General features: G+C 41.3%; 1 long non-coding RNA gene across 1 annotated transcript; it reads right to left on the bottom strand.

The window, feature by feature from the left end:
* Positions 1-1554: 1554 nt before the first annotated feature.
* LOC110469635 (uncharacterized) lies at positions 1555-9931 on the bottom strand. The gene is made up of 3 exons (XR_002465280.3): positions 7812-9931; positions 4551-7044; positions 1555-3565 (listed from the first exon to the last, which is right to left on the bottom strand). It is a non-coding gene; the product is annotated as an uncharacterized LOC110469635 (long non-coding RNA).
* Between the last annotated feature and the right edge of the window lie 3668 nt (positions 9932-13599).

A 13599-nucleotide genomic window follows, 5' to 3' on the forward strand; every position in this document is an offset into this window, starting at 1 on the left:
TTAATTGTACATCCAACCTTGCTGCAATCCTTGCAACCACATTGCTTATTTCAAAAGTCCATTTTTAGTGTTGCATGGAAATAAAAAGCTTTAACCTTGGGATAGAAACAGCAAAGGAAAAATCTTACATTAAATACTTAAATGGTATTTAAAAGAGTGAAGAGCAGGGGGAGGAGCAAATTATGTTGTTACTAGGAACCAACCATCTTCAATCAATTTTAATGCTGAATGAACAAATACTGTAAGATGCTGATAGAGATGCATATCACCAAGCTAAAGTTTAGAATCTTTTATTTGAGATCTTCCCTAAATTGTGTAGGAAAGGATATTTCTATTATATATGTATATTTTATATTTATTTGGTGTATATATATATAAGTTATTACTTGGGTATTTATTTATTGGGCATTGCTGATGGTTTAAAATATATATTTTATAAAAGGATTTTATTAAAAATTAAATTTAAAAATAAAAATATATCTTAAAAATTAAATTAAAGAATATATATTGCTCCTAAAAACATAATAGTTGTGAGTTAACAGCATATATTGATGAAAAATCCCTCTGAAAGAATAGAAAATTAGCAGGACTGCAGGAATGCAATGGGGAGACAGTGCATCTTTGCTGGGGGAGTGTAAGGGATCTGTGACAGAGCTACAGCACCAGGCCATGGCACTCCTGCTGCTGAAGGCACCCAGAAAAGGAGTGTGCATCCTCCCACCAAGCTGAATGCACCCCAGGAAGCAAACAGGGAGTCTCTGAAGCTGTTTACTGTCACTGCAGATGATGGTTTACTCTTGAAAAAGGAATTTTTGTAGAGGAGAAGAAATCACCTTTGCATCCCACTCAGTTCACAGGCTGGATGAGACCAAGTTTGGTATTTTAATGAGTGTTACTTGTTTGCAGGATGGTTGCAGAGTACAGAGCAATACTTTGCTTACCTGATTCTGTTTCTCTTACACAGTTTGTTTCAATGATTTAGCTGCTTGGAAGACAGAGATGCGAGAAGCAAAACCGTGGTGATGACAGAGTGAATAAAACCTACAGATCCCAGAAATTTTCCCAGGGAAAAAAAAAAACAAAACAAATACTAAATTAGTGATGTACTCTTCAGAATGTTACACAACTTGAGATAGTAGTTTCAACTGAGGATTGCAGGGAAATAGCATCAGCTGAACCCAGGTAAACTGCACCTCAAAACCATCAGATTTTGGCTGCAATATATGCACACATTTCACTGGCACATTTTTGGGAACTGCCTTGCTGTGCCTTGGTGCCAATTCCAGTGCCTGGGACCTGCTGCCACTGGTGATGCACATGCACAGCCCTTGGGCACACTGTGCTGTGTGCCTGCAGCTCTGACAAACAAAGAAAACAAAAAGGAGAATTAAAAAAAGAGCAGGGGAAGCACCTCTGCTTTCTCAGGATCTGCTGATGGACTGTGTGTCTCCTGTCCTGACAGGATGCCAGAAAGTCACCTCCACCCACACTGGAGAAGACCTTTGGATATTTCTATTTATAGATGTACATATATGCATCACTAATATCCCTGTCACTTCTGTCTCCACACACGGTAACACTCTGCAAGTTAGTGCATTTTTACCTGAATTTGAATTCTGTAATCCTGACTCTCCTTTCCCATTGCTTGGATCAGCCATTGGATTTGTGCAAGCTCTCACCGAACTCTGCCAGGCCTGCAGTACTTGTGGCAGGCACATTTCTCTCCCTCTCAGGATTTTTCATAGAGGAGCAGAGAGAAGAAAGAGAAAACAATTTCTATTTCTGCTCTTTGTTTTTCCTACGTGGAATGTGTTTGGAGAATTGTTTACCTGGAGTGAGTGCTTGATTGGATTCTGGTGAGGATTGTTAGAGCCTGATGGCCAATCCAACCCACCTGGGGCTGGGCTCTCAGAGAGGGTCACAAGTTGTGTTAGTCAGAGAAAGTAGTATGTAGTTTTAATATCCTCCTTTTATATAGCATATTAATGTATTTTAGCATAGTTATAATAAAAAAATAATTCAGCCTTCTAAACTGAGGCAGACACCGTCATTTCTGCCCATTGGGTTTGCCTGCATTTACAATAGTACTGGCCTGGTAAAATGCACTATTTGTAAATCTGTGATCCTGCAAATTCTTACTGAAATCCACCAGGCTGACAGTGGCAAATTGACTACAATCAGAAATTAAGTGCAGCCACACCCAGCCCCTCTGATTACTGAGGATCAGCTGGGACACAAGACCAGCTGGGTTTATTTCCTGCCAGATTTCCATACCTTAACACAGCAGAAAAAATCAGGGAAAAACAGTGCAGAGTGCATTGTGCACCCCAGCCCCAGAGGAAACCATTAATCCACAGGTGATTTGTTCTTCATTAGAGGAAGATTCCCTCTGCAGTGATTTGGTCTCATTTCTTCACCCTAACTTCTACTTCTCTTTTCATACAACTCCACAGAAAATTCTGACTTTAAAGAAGGCAACACCTATGCATAACATTTTGTCATTTTCTCTAATTTTCTGTCTTTTCTAATCACTGCCAATGCTGTCTTCTTCTCAATTGCTCTATTTTTTTATCTAAACCTACACATGTTTTTTTTATGGTAGTGTTCTGCTCATTTCCCCATTATTTCTTAGCTAAAACTTTCCAATTATTTTGTCTTTAGTTAAAAGACTTCACTTCTTCAAATTCACCCCGGGCAACTTCATTATTTTGCTTTCCAGCTATCTATCCAGTGTCAATTATAGGACCAATTTTTGCTGTGTTACTGAAGCAATGATAGTCCAGTTCTCTAGCAGAGTGATAACAGCGTTTGACTCACAATTTTATTTTTTTTAATTGCTCATGGATTTCAATCTACTTTGTGAAATTCATTTCTATTTTAAACATGATGAAGTGGAAATGAGATGAGCTTTTAAATGAGTGGAGGCCGGAAATAAAGACATCATTGCCCCTCTGTTGACTTTGCCCTCATTTTGCTGGCAACCAGATCTACCCACTATAAAAAGGATTCAAAACAAATGCTGATTTTTGTAGATAAATGTGCCTAATTAGCAATATTTTGGAGGCACTTGACACCACTGAATCAAAGAACTGACCTCGATATCAGAATATTGTACCTCATTAACACTGAGAAGGATACTGAGAATGAACACTTATTTTATAAATTCTTATTTCTCATATTATTTTGTTATCTTTAAAAATGTATAAGTTGCCATTAGAAGCATACCTTAACCAAAATAACAGCTTTGGATATTTTGGAGATACTTAAGTCTTGAGCCGAAGACAATATTTGCGTGTAATAGGACTAATTAATTAAACCCAAAGTTCAGGCCTAATTTCCTGGAGACTTCAAGAATTCTTTTAATCTGGACTGTCACTTTTCAGATTTCCCATGTGGTTTTCATTGTGAGGAATGATGCTGATGTATGTTCCTTGGCCTGTGTGATGCATTCCAATCAAATTCTCATTCTTTCTGTAGGAGCCATTTATGGCAGAGGAGCAGAGGGAGATCTCTGGGGAAGACTGGGAGAGATCCAGCCTGGGTTTCCTGGAGTTCTGGAGCCTTCCTGTGGAAAAGGAGGCAGAGTCATGTCAGTCTTCCCACATGCCCATACAGAGAGGTGCTTTCTGAACTGCTATGGGGTCATATAGTTGGAAGTCTATATTAAATAAATGTTCAAAACATTACTCTTTTATCATTATTCTTTAGATTCAAATGTTTAAAACATTACTCTTTTATTATTATTGTTTAGATACTCAGAGATTTCCTAAAAATGCTGCCAAAACTCAGAACAGAAACTGTATGTTTTTTTATATAATACTTGGGGTGCTTTACCTTTTGAAGGATAGATCACCAATTCCACAAATATTATAAATACTATACCATGATAACATGAAGTTTACACAGGTGATTGTTTTCAGTTTGTTTGAGATCTTTTTTTAGAACAAATGGCATTCAGAAGATGCGTTAACCCCATGGCAAAAGAGAAAAGAAGTTATGGGAAGTGAACTGCATTTTGGTCTCTGTGACGCTGCTGTGGTGAAAAAGGGTGACACAGCAGAAGTGTGGCCCTCAGCTTTCCTGGTGGCCCCAGCAACACTGCCAGCTCCTGTTCCTCTGTCAGGAATCTCACAGCCTGCTTTGGGTGTGCAGGAACCTCACCTGCTGTCAATAAATCCGCAAAGGGCACCTTTATTTCAAGCTGTTAGAGGTCGGGATCTCTACAGAAAACATAAATAGCTCTGTTGTCCTGCAGTAGTGCACCCTGGGGACATTTGTTTCAGATAATTAGGGGAAGGTGGTGAGGCACTGGCACAGGCTGCCCAGACAAACTGTGGATGTTCCATCCCTGGAAGTGTTCAAGGCCAGGCTGGATGTGACTTGAAGGAACTTGCTCTAGTGGAAGGTGTCCCTGCCCATGGCAGTGGGGCTGGAAAGAGATGAGCTTTAAGGTGCCTTCCAACTTCCAAAATATTCTGTGATTCTATGATCACTAGGAAGCATCAAGAAGCCTGTTAATTAAATTCCAGCAGATCATGACCCAGCCTTACCTGTCTCCTAGCCTGTTTCCTCTGGCCAGCTCTCTGTGAAATGGTTCATGGCATGAATCCACATTTCAGTGCTGTTAACAGGGACAGGCTTCTTCTCCCTCCTCCTTGCCCCATCTTACATTCAATGTCTTGTTTTGTAGCTTCATGAAATAAATGCCTTGCTGGCATCTTTCACAGTAACATCCAAGTATAGCTTTTGTGCTTCCTACAAGGCACCACTATTAATTTACATCAGGAAATGAATCTGTTTCATATATATACAATAAGAGAAAGACATTGCTCAAAGTCACTGCATCCTGAGTAGTCATAAGAGCTACATAACAGAGAGCTCTCTGGAAAAGAAGGAATTTGTTGTAAGTTTTTTTATCCTTTTGATTCCATTGTCTAATGAAAGAATGGTAAATGGTAAATTTTCATTACGTGTAGAAACTGGAGATAGAATCAGACATGCTTGACAAATTATGTTTAGTCAGAACATTGTGCTGTTTTAAATGTGAGAGGGATACAAACAGCAGCTTTCTGCTCAGGGCTGCAATGCATTACTGCAGCCAGAACATCAACCCAAGAAGTGGTTCTTCATTCCCTTCTGAGGTGTTTATTAAGACATAAATATATATATTTATACATATTTTTCAGTGTTCAGAACCTTATGAACATATTGAAGCTTTCCAAAAGTCATTATGTTGCTGATTACTTTACTGTGCTACTTTTCTCTCTCTTTTATTGCAAACCAGTCTCAAGAAGGTTTAGCTCAGAATCTACCTAAGTTGCTCTCTTATTATTCTAAATGGAGATAACTAGCTTACACTAAAATTATCTTTCACTGAGAAACCTGGAATAATTTAGGAGAGAGTTGAAGACTGTGTCCTTACTCATATCTGGAGGAGTTTGTATTTGAATATTGCCAATTAAAGGTGCCCTCAGAAATAGCTGAAAGACGAACAACTTCTGAGGCTTGTGTTGCTTTCTAATTATATCTTGCTCAGAACTTGAAGTCCCACAGCACCCAGCACTAACAGAAGTTAGAAATGGCATGCACTTAGAGGACTTTCACCAAACAATTTTTCTGGCTTGCACTGAATTTCTGTGATTCCATAAGTTTGACTTCCAGCATTTTGTGTAGTAAACAGGTCTTGTAAACTTATACTGGTATTTCTGTCAGAAAGCTTTCCTGCTCCAAAACCAGTCAGTCACTGCTCTTTAATATCATTCAGTTGTTTCTAAGCATCTCTCTTTAATTGTATTTTTAGATGTCTGAGCTCTCTTATAGGCATTTTACTTAGTCACACTCATTCTGTTATTATTAAGTAATTCCTGGCTCCCAGTAAGTTTTGCTGCTCTTTGAATAAACACGAAAGGTTCAATAGTAGCTTTATTGTTGCAGGAATGGTAGAGAAGGGGAACCCAGCTATTTTTTTGCTGGAGAGACCATGGTTTGACTAAACTTTCCATATATTAAAACATTCATGTTATATGTGAAGGGCATCCCACATCCTTAAGAAAATTCCTCTGAAGCCATATCCAGGCAGGAGAGGAGGTGGGAGTTCGTGTTGCTGGAGTTGTCATCACCAATTCTCATCCTCTGGGATCTTTTACCAGACATTGGAGCCTAGGGCAGCCTTTGAGATGCTCTCAGAGCTCTCAGAGCAAAGGAAGGAACCTGCTGGATCTACTCTCTTTCTGTTCCAGCAGCTGGTACTTGCTTAATAGGAGAAAAATATGCTTTGAATATTCCCACTTCAGTCAATGAATACATTTAAATGGAGGAGAGTTCCACTCTGCTTCTTCAGTGAGTATTCTTCCCTTCACATGTCTGAGTAGCTCCATCTCCCCTGCAAGTAACCTATTAAATTTTCTAATCCATGTATCTTCCACCACTGGTATTTCCTTTGGCTTGGCAATGTTATGGCATTTTATTTGAGGAACTTGTTTTAGGCCTCAGCTCCTGCAGGTTGAAATATCAACACAGACATGGGCCAGAGTCCCAGAGGAGTACCTAGGATTACCAAAATATTAAATTTCCATAAGATGACAGTTCTATCACCAGAGTGTTATGGGTCACATCTTCTCCTCGGCTCTCTCTGTTGCATAAACACAAACCAGTAGGGAACATTGTATTTTTAAGGTGATTTTTTTTGTTTTCTCATTTAATTTGCAGCATACATGGTGTCTGTGCAGACATGGAAACAAGAGCACTGCTAAGCCCCAGCAGGAAAGGGACTGTTTTATTGTGTGGTGTTGGTCAGTCAATGGGACAATTCAAAATTACATTTATTCATGGATGCTTGTTCTTCAACCAACAGGTAACTGCAGTATTTCAGGTATTTCCACCCAGCACAAACTCCTCACACATACAAATTTCATCTGGCTGGAAGCTTCACTGTGAAGGCAGCATAACTGCATGGATTTTATGGATTTTACACCAACATTCCAGGCTGACAGCAGGTTGCAGTGCTTCTTCCTTTCACAAGTGTATGGCTCTCCTTACTGAGTTCTAGCAAAAAAAAAAAGAAAAAAAAAAGCATGCCAGAGAAAAGCAGAACATTTATAATTTAAGAATAAATAATAAAGTTGCTGTAGGGTAAAAACCCAAGAAAGTTATTAACTATGGTGGTAATGTCTATTTAAAATGGTAATGAAAAGCAGTCTGCTCTGAAAGAAAACTATTAAATAAAGGCTCAAGTAACATTTTCATTCAGATTGACACCACTGCTATTACCTAAATTGCCCAGAGTTTACCTGAGGACCTGGTATTTTGCATTCTGGCACACTCAAAGTTCATGGACACCATCTGATGCTCTGCTCTGACCATTGGTTTTGACAGAGTTGCACCAGAATAAAATTCTTCAGAAAGGAATGAGGAAACCTATTAAACACTGAGTGGGGACTGAAACTGGGAGCTGATGGTGTTTTATAAGATGGTTCTGTACTGGTTGCAGTAGGTTCAATACTTGTTTTAATACTGTTAGAAGGGAGCAGGATCTGGTCTTTTGCCCTGGATTTTGTGGCAGGGCAACACCAAGTATGGGTTTATTCATCCTCTAAGAGGCATCAAACAAGTGCAGCACCACTATTTGTTGTCTTTAGCGTGGTTTTGCCTCTAATTTTACACTCATGGTGCCTTGTCCCATTCCTGTCCTGTGCTGCCCCAGTTCTTTGCTGTGTGGGACAATCCTGGGGGTTTGCTGGTGCTTATGGTTTCTTCCACATTTTTCAAGAGGGTAAAGCCAAGTGGAAGCATCTTTATATGTGCATTAGTACCTGGACTGAAGTTGGGTCATCTTGGCCTTCTGCATTTCGTTGACCCCATGTTCTGAGTAAGTCCAGCAGGCTGTAGGTTACAAAAAAGAAAGGAGGGAAAAGGTGTAAAGAGAGCTCTTTTGGCATTTGGAACAGCACATTTGGACTTTGCATTTTCTGATGTTTTCCCTATGACCCAGTCTCCATCCTGTCTTGGAATAATTTGGATAATGGTCTTTTCTCCCCATCCAATCCCTTCACTATTTTGGTTTTTAGATTTTTCTGCCTTTTTGTTTGTTTGTTTGCTTTGGTGTATTTTTATTGATTTTTTTTTTCCTTATGAAAGCTGGGACAATTTCAGCTTGGGGTCATCTGAGATCACCAGTTATCACATAGGGTTACTAGACATGACCTGTATCCCAAAATTTTGGCTCATAGTCATCTGAGATCACTAATCATCACATAAAGTTATTAGAGGGCAATAATATCCCAAAATTTCAGCTTGTGGTCATCTGAGACCAACCAGTCACTGGGCCTTTGGGGTATCAGTTGAGGTCACTAAATTAGCAGAAATTTAATTAAATTAATTTATAACAAGACTCTCTGCTGAGCGTTGTTCAAAGACATAAAGGAGAGTTACTGCTGGGGCCTGTCAAACACATAAAACCACAAAACTTATTTTATACCATGGTTATTAATTTCAAAAATCACAGACACATTCACTATCTCTCCAGCTGCTCCCATCCATCACTTCCATTGGGCCATCCCTTCCAGTCATCCAACACTATCTTAACACTGTATTTTCAACTGCAATATGATGTGAAAGCAAATGCCTGATTTTTTCCTACAAAAATAAGGGCAGGAAAAACAAATAGGAATTAATACTTGTAATCTTAGGGGGAATTATTCTTCCCAACCATCTACCTCCTTAACCATGCTCTGCTTAACAAAATGTGCTTCCTAAACTTCATTGTTTACTGTGCACTAAGAACACAAGACACTGTACAGCTGTCATGGGTGCTGTATTTTAAGCAGGGGAAAACATGGCAGATTATCTGCCATCTATGCAATACTATATTCTCTGTAGCACAGAATTCAAACCACATTTTTCAACCATAAAAAAGAAAGCCAAACCTTGCTGTGTTCAGACCTTCTTGTCTTCAGCCAGGGTTTAGCAGATACATTGGAGATGATTCAATTTCAGATCCACAGAAACTGTGCAGAGATGCAGAGCAAAGAGGAACCCTCTTTGCTGCCTCAAGACAGCAATGGATGCAGCAATGAGAATAAAGGTCTGTCTGGAGGAACAAAATTGTTTGATCAGATCAAAAACATTGTTCAGGAGAAAAGTCAGAAACCAGGGAACAAAAATAAAAAATCCTTTTTTAATAATCCAAAATGTGCTGAGCTCAGCTTGGACTTTAAAAGGAATGAAATTTGACATGCCAGTGAGAACACAGCCACTGACAGAAACAAGGTTTAATGCTCTTCCAATAAGCTGATTCTACCTCCACAGCTTCCTTCTTTCTCCACTATTCTCCAGCTTCTTTCCTTGGAAACAAAGCTCCTCCACTTCCTCTTCTACTTTGGGCCAGCACATTCCTGCAGTGGGAACAGGAGCCTAAATATGAAAAAAATATTCCCCCAAAGGAGGGAGTTATCTACTGGTGCTGTGCTAACGAAGGGCTGTGGCTGATAGAATTGTAAAGCTTAAATAAAAGCAGAAAAGGCCTGGAACCATGTGCCATGGGGAACTGGGTTGCTTTACAGAAATAAAAGAAGGGATGAATAGGTGAGACAGTCTCTCATCACTAGACATGACTTCACCTATAGGCCTTCCTCCTCCCTCCCAGCAATGACACTGGCTTTCTTTCATAGCAATTCATGCATTTCAAAGGCCCAATAGCATAAAAGGATCCCAAAAATAGGTTAAAGCCTGAAACCAGAAAGCAGCTGTTTGATTAGCAACAAGAGAAGCAGAAGGGGAAAGAATTGTAGGACAGAGCTCCCTAAGTGTGCCAAATGACTTGTATTTCATGTATTTCATGCTATCTAACAGACATTCTTCTAGAATCAGGACACGTTTCAGATGTACAGAAACTGATGTAGCTGGAACATGCTGTGTGTGCTCCTTTCCCCTTACACCAAGAAGGATTACTGAGAATCAGAGTCCTGGGACATGACTATCATCACTCCCTGTTACAGGACATCCTACAGGATCATCTTGCACTGGAACAGGAAATTTGCATCACTGCTTCCCCTGTTCTAATGTAACAGCTGGACACATACTCTGAACTTGTGCTTACAGAGTGTCAGTGTCACAAGGTGGATCCTCTGCATCCTACACATCCCTGGACTCCTCCCATAGAGAAGAAATCCTATCTGTGAAGATCAACATTCACCCTTTATCCAAAGCCTCTGCAATTCACCACAGGCAAAATTAATCATCTATCTTGGAATGACAGCCTGGAAACAAAATGCAAATGGTGAGCAGAACAAAGTGATTCAGTGTCCTCAGACTAGCCAGGATTCACTCACTGTGTTAGGTGGCAAGAGAGGATACAGAAACCCATCCGCTGTGTGTAAGTACACAGATCTTCCAGCTTAGAACAGGTACTGGATTCAGACTGAGCTAAGAGATGGCAGATCTCAGAGCTCATTACATCATTAGACAGCTGGTATGCATATTCAGGTCAGAACTGAGATTAAAATAAATATCCAGCAGATCTGTACACCACTGACAGCTATATGATGTGAAAAGAGATGAAACAAGTTGAAGATAAACCCTTCTGGTTAAACAGCAAGGGCAGGAAGAGATGTACCAATATTCAAGCTACAAGCAAGGCTTGGAAAGGAGAAATTCAATCCTAGTTCTGTTAGACAGCTGAATTGATCACAAATGCCTCATTTCTCATATAACCCACTCCTATGCCAAGTCACCCTGGAACTGTCACAGCAGAGCCCCTGCTGTAAGAGCACTCAGTGGTGGGACAGCTGATGTCCCAGAACTGTGCCAGGCAGGGTGTGGGCAGCCAGCAGCCACCGATGCCTGTGTCCTGTGTGTCCCCAAGGAGTGCAGCTCCTCGAGCAGCCAGGGGCTCAGAGATGTGCCACACAGGAGTTCTGTTCCCACGGAAAACACCAGGACACCACATCAGCTGTGGGAAAATGGCGTGGGAGACAAAGCAGTCTCTCATCATCCTTGAACGTCATCCCTACAGACCTGGTCCCTGCACATGGAGCGCCACTGGGGAATTCCTGCTCCTTCCGTCAGCTCAGGAATGCTTGGCAGGACCCAGCCTTCCTGCTGCTGCCTCTCCACCCCCACACAAGCTCTGGGACGAGGTGTGTGTGTCCCATGCAGGGATCTGTCACTCCAGACCCACAGCAGTGACCACTGAGGTGTGGCAGACATTCCTGAGGCTGTGCAAGGGAGCTTAGTTTCACAAAAGGGAAAGTCAGCAGCCCCAGAGGAGATACAGAGAATTACCAGGTCTAGCTGCATCAAGAGCTGTCCAGACAGAGAGCCATAAGGAAAAGGAGGGCTGGGATAGGGCAGGGGAGAGGAAGGAATTTGTCAATAAAACAGCAGATGCTTGAGAGGGAAAGCAACTGAAACTCCTTTTGTTTTTCCAGTTAGATGGAGCTTGTACAGGTGGAGGCTGTACTGCTCCTAGACAAGGACCAATGATACTTTTGACAGTACAAAATGACCACAGCCAATTCAAGTGTTGAGCTGCCAAAGTCACACCTGAAAACATGCTGCTATCCGGGCAAAGAAAGCAGAAGTGCTTTCTGCACTGCCTCTCTCACTGTTTGCCTCAGCTTTAGCCTTGGAAGACACCCAGTGCTTTAAAGACCTAGGCAGATGGGGTAGAACTGATCCAAATAAATCAATTAAGAGGTCCACATCTGAGCTACTTGGATTAGACTCTCTCCTGAATTGTTAATGGACATCATACAATTCATCATGCACTAAAATAGAGAGCTAAAATAGGACAGGTGACTCATGCCTAAAAATAGATCATCACTTCCATTAACTAATAAGGGAAGCCTGGAGTGCCCAGTGCAGCTGCAAATGTATATACATCACAGGTGTCTGAGGTGGAGACAAGTGAATCCCAAACTGGGATGGGATTGTCAGTAGCAGGAATGGCTCCTTTTCCAACAGTGCCTGCAGATCCATGGGGACAAACACTTGTGTGCTTTGCTGCCTTTCTCAGCACAAAGTCCAGGAACATGACAGCCAAGGCTGAGACACACAGCACAGCTCCTGCCTCTTTTAAGGTATGTTTGAGCTGCGTGCCCCTGCTGGAGATCAGGGATACTAAAAGAAGGCTTTCAGCCCTGGCTGCACACCTGCAGAAGAGCTGAGTGCCATGTGGCAGGTGAGTGGAACACAGTGCTCCTGTTGCTCCTGCCAGAATCAAGGGTCAGTCCCTCAGTCAGCTCCCAAGACCAACACTTCATTGTGATCCTGTGGGAATAGACATGATTGCCTTCTGATTATCTTCAAGGGAAGTGGGGAAGAAGACAGAGGGTCCCAGAGTGTCAGGCCAGGTGGTTTAAGGACAAAACTGCCTAGTGCTGACCAGGAGGGATCTTTACTGGCAGGAAAGTCACCTTTGGGGCTGAGAAGAAAATTGTGCTCTTGTGAAGAGATGCTCTTATAACAGAGATGAAAAGACTTAACCTTGCTGGGCCTGAAAAAAATCATTGGGAAGACTTGATAAATTTAAAAGCTCCATTTACCCATGTCACCACGTCACCTCCAGAGAGGCTGTGGTGGGGAACCGAGCTGCCAGAAAAGAATGGAAAAATGGGTTGGACTGCACAGTCTAATTCAAAAACCATTCCTGACTTCTGTGTCAGTTCTAAAATTAGCAGGGTTTCTTTACATCAAATCTTCCCACATCCCTCCAATATCCCAGCATTTTTCTCATGATCTCTGCTCCTCCATGACCATGTTGGTACCTAAGATCTGTTTTCACTGTGTGATAGAATGACTGCCCTGGTTAAGACACAGTGAGTGCTACTGAAAAAGCCCTTGGTTCACTGTCAGGTTTGCCCAGGCAAAATCCTTTCCTTCAGGGAGGAGATGCATGATACTCTCACTGTGTATTAAGATTTTACCCTGGAGTTACTACGAATAATTAGCTTTCCTCCTCAGCATGCCTGGACAAATAGTTGTCAGAAAAGATGTATGGCTGCAGTGTGTCCTCTTTGCCCATGTTTCCCAGCCTCTGGACCCTCCTATCACCCAAGATAACCAATCTTTCACTGACACTGTCCCAGAGCAGTGCTGCACTCATCCTGGTAAATCCTGGTGCTGGCCAGCAACCCTCTGCTAGCACACAGAGGGAACAACTGTTTAAACTCACTGTTGATGCATCCAAAGGACCAGTGGGCACGATCACAGATCCACTTTTAAGTACCTGTACAGATACAGAATATAAAGGATTTAGTCAAAGATCTTCTGGAGTCATCAATAACTTAACCTTGCATAAATGTAAGCCTTTTGGGTGACTATCCCAGTGAGTGCTGTGCAGATTCTTGGTAATTAGTCTTACGAACACCATCATTAAACCTTAAACTAATATTAAGAAAATGTGCAACTGAGCATGCTAATAATAACACCAACCTGTTTGTTATACTGAATGGCTCCATAAAGATATTCTTTATAACACCTTTGGCACAACTGGGACCTTGCATAATTAAATTTGATTTCACTTTCTTACAACTCTAAGCATAACTGGAGATTTCTAATTAGTTACAATTATTATTTTAGAAATGTGTTTCTATTTAGTAT

The sequence above is a fragment of the Lonchura striata genome, chromosome 6, assembly GCF_046129695.1.
Source record: "Lonchura striata isolate bLonStr1 chromosome 6, bLonStr1.mat, whole genome shotgun sequence".
In the NCBI taxonomy this organism is placed as follows: Eukaryota; Metazoa; Chordata; class Aves; order Passeriformes; family Estrildidae; genus Lonchura; species Lonchura striata.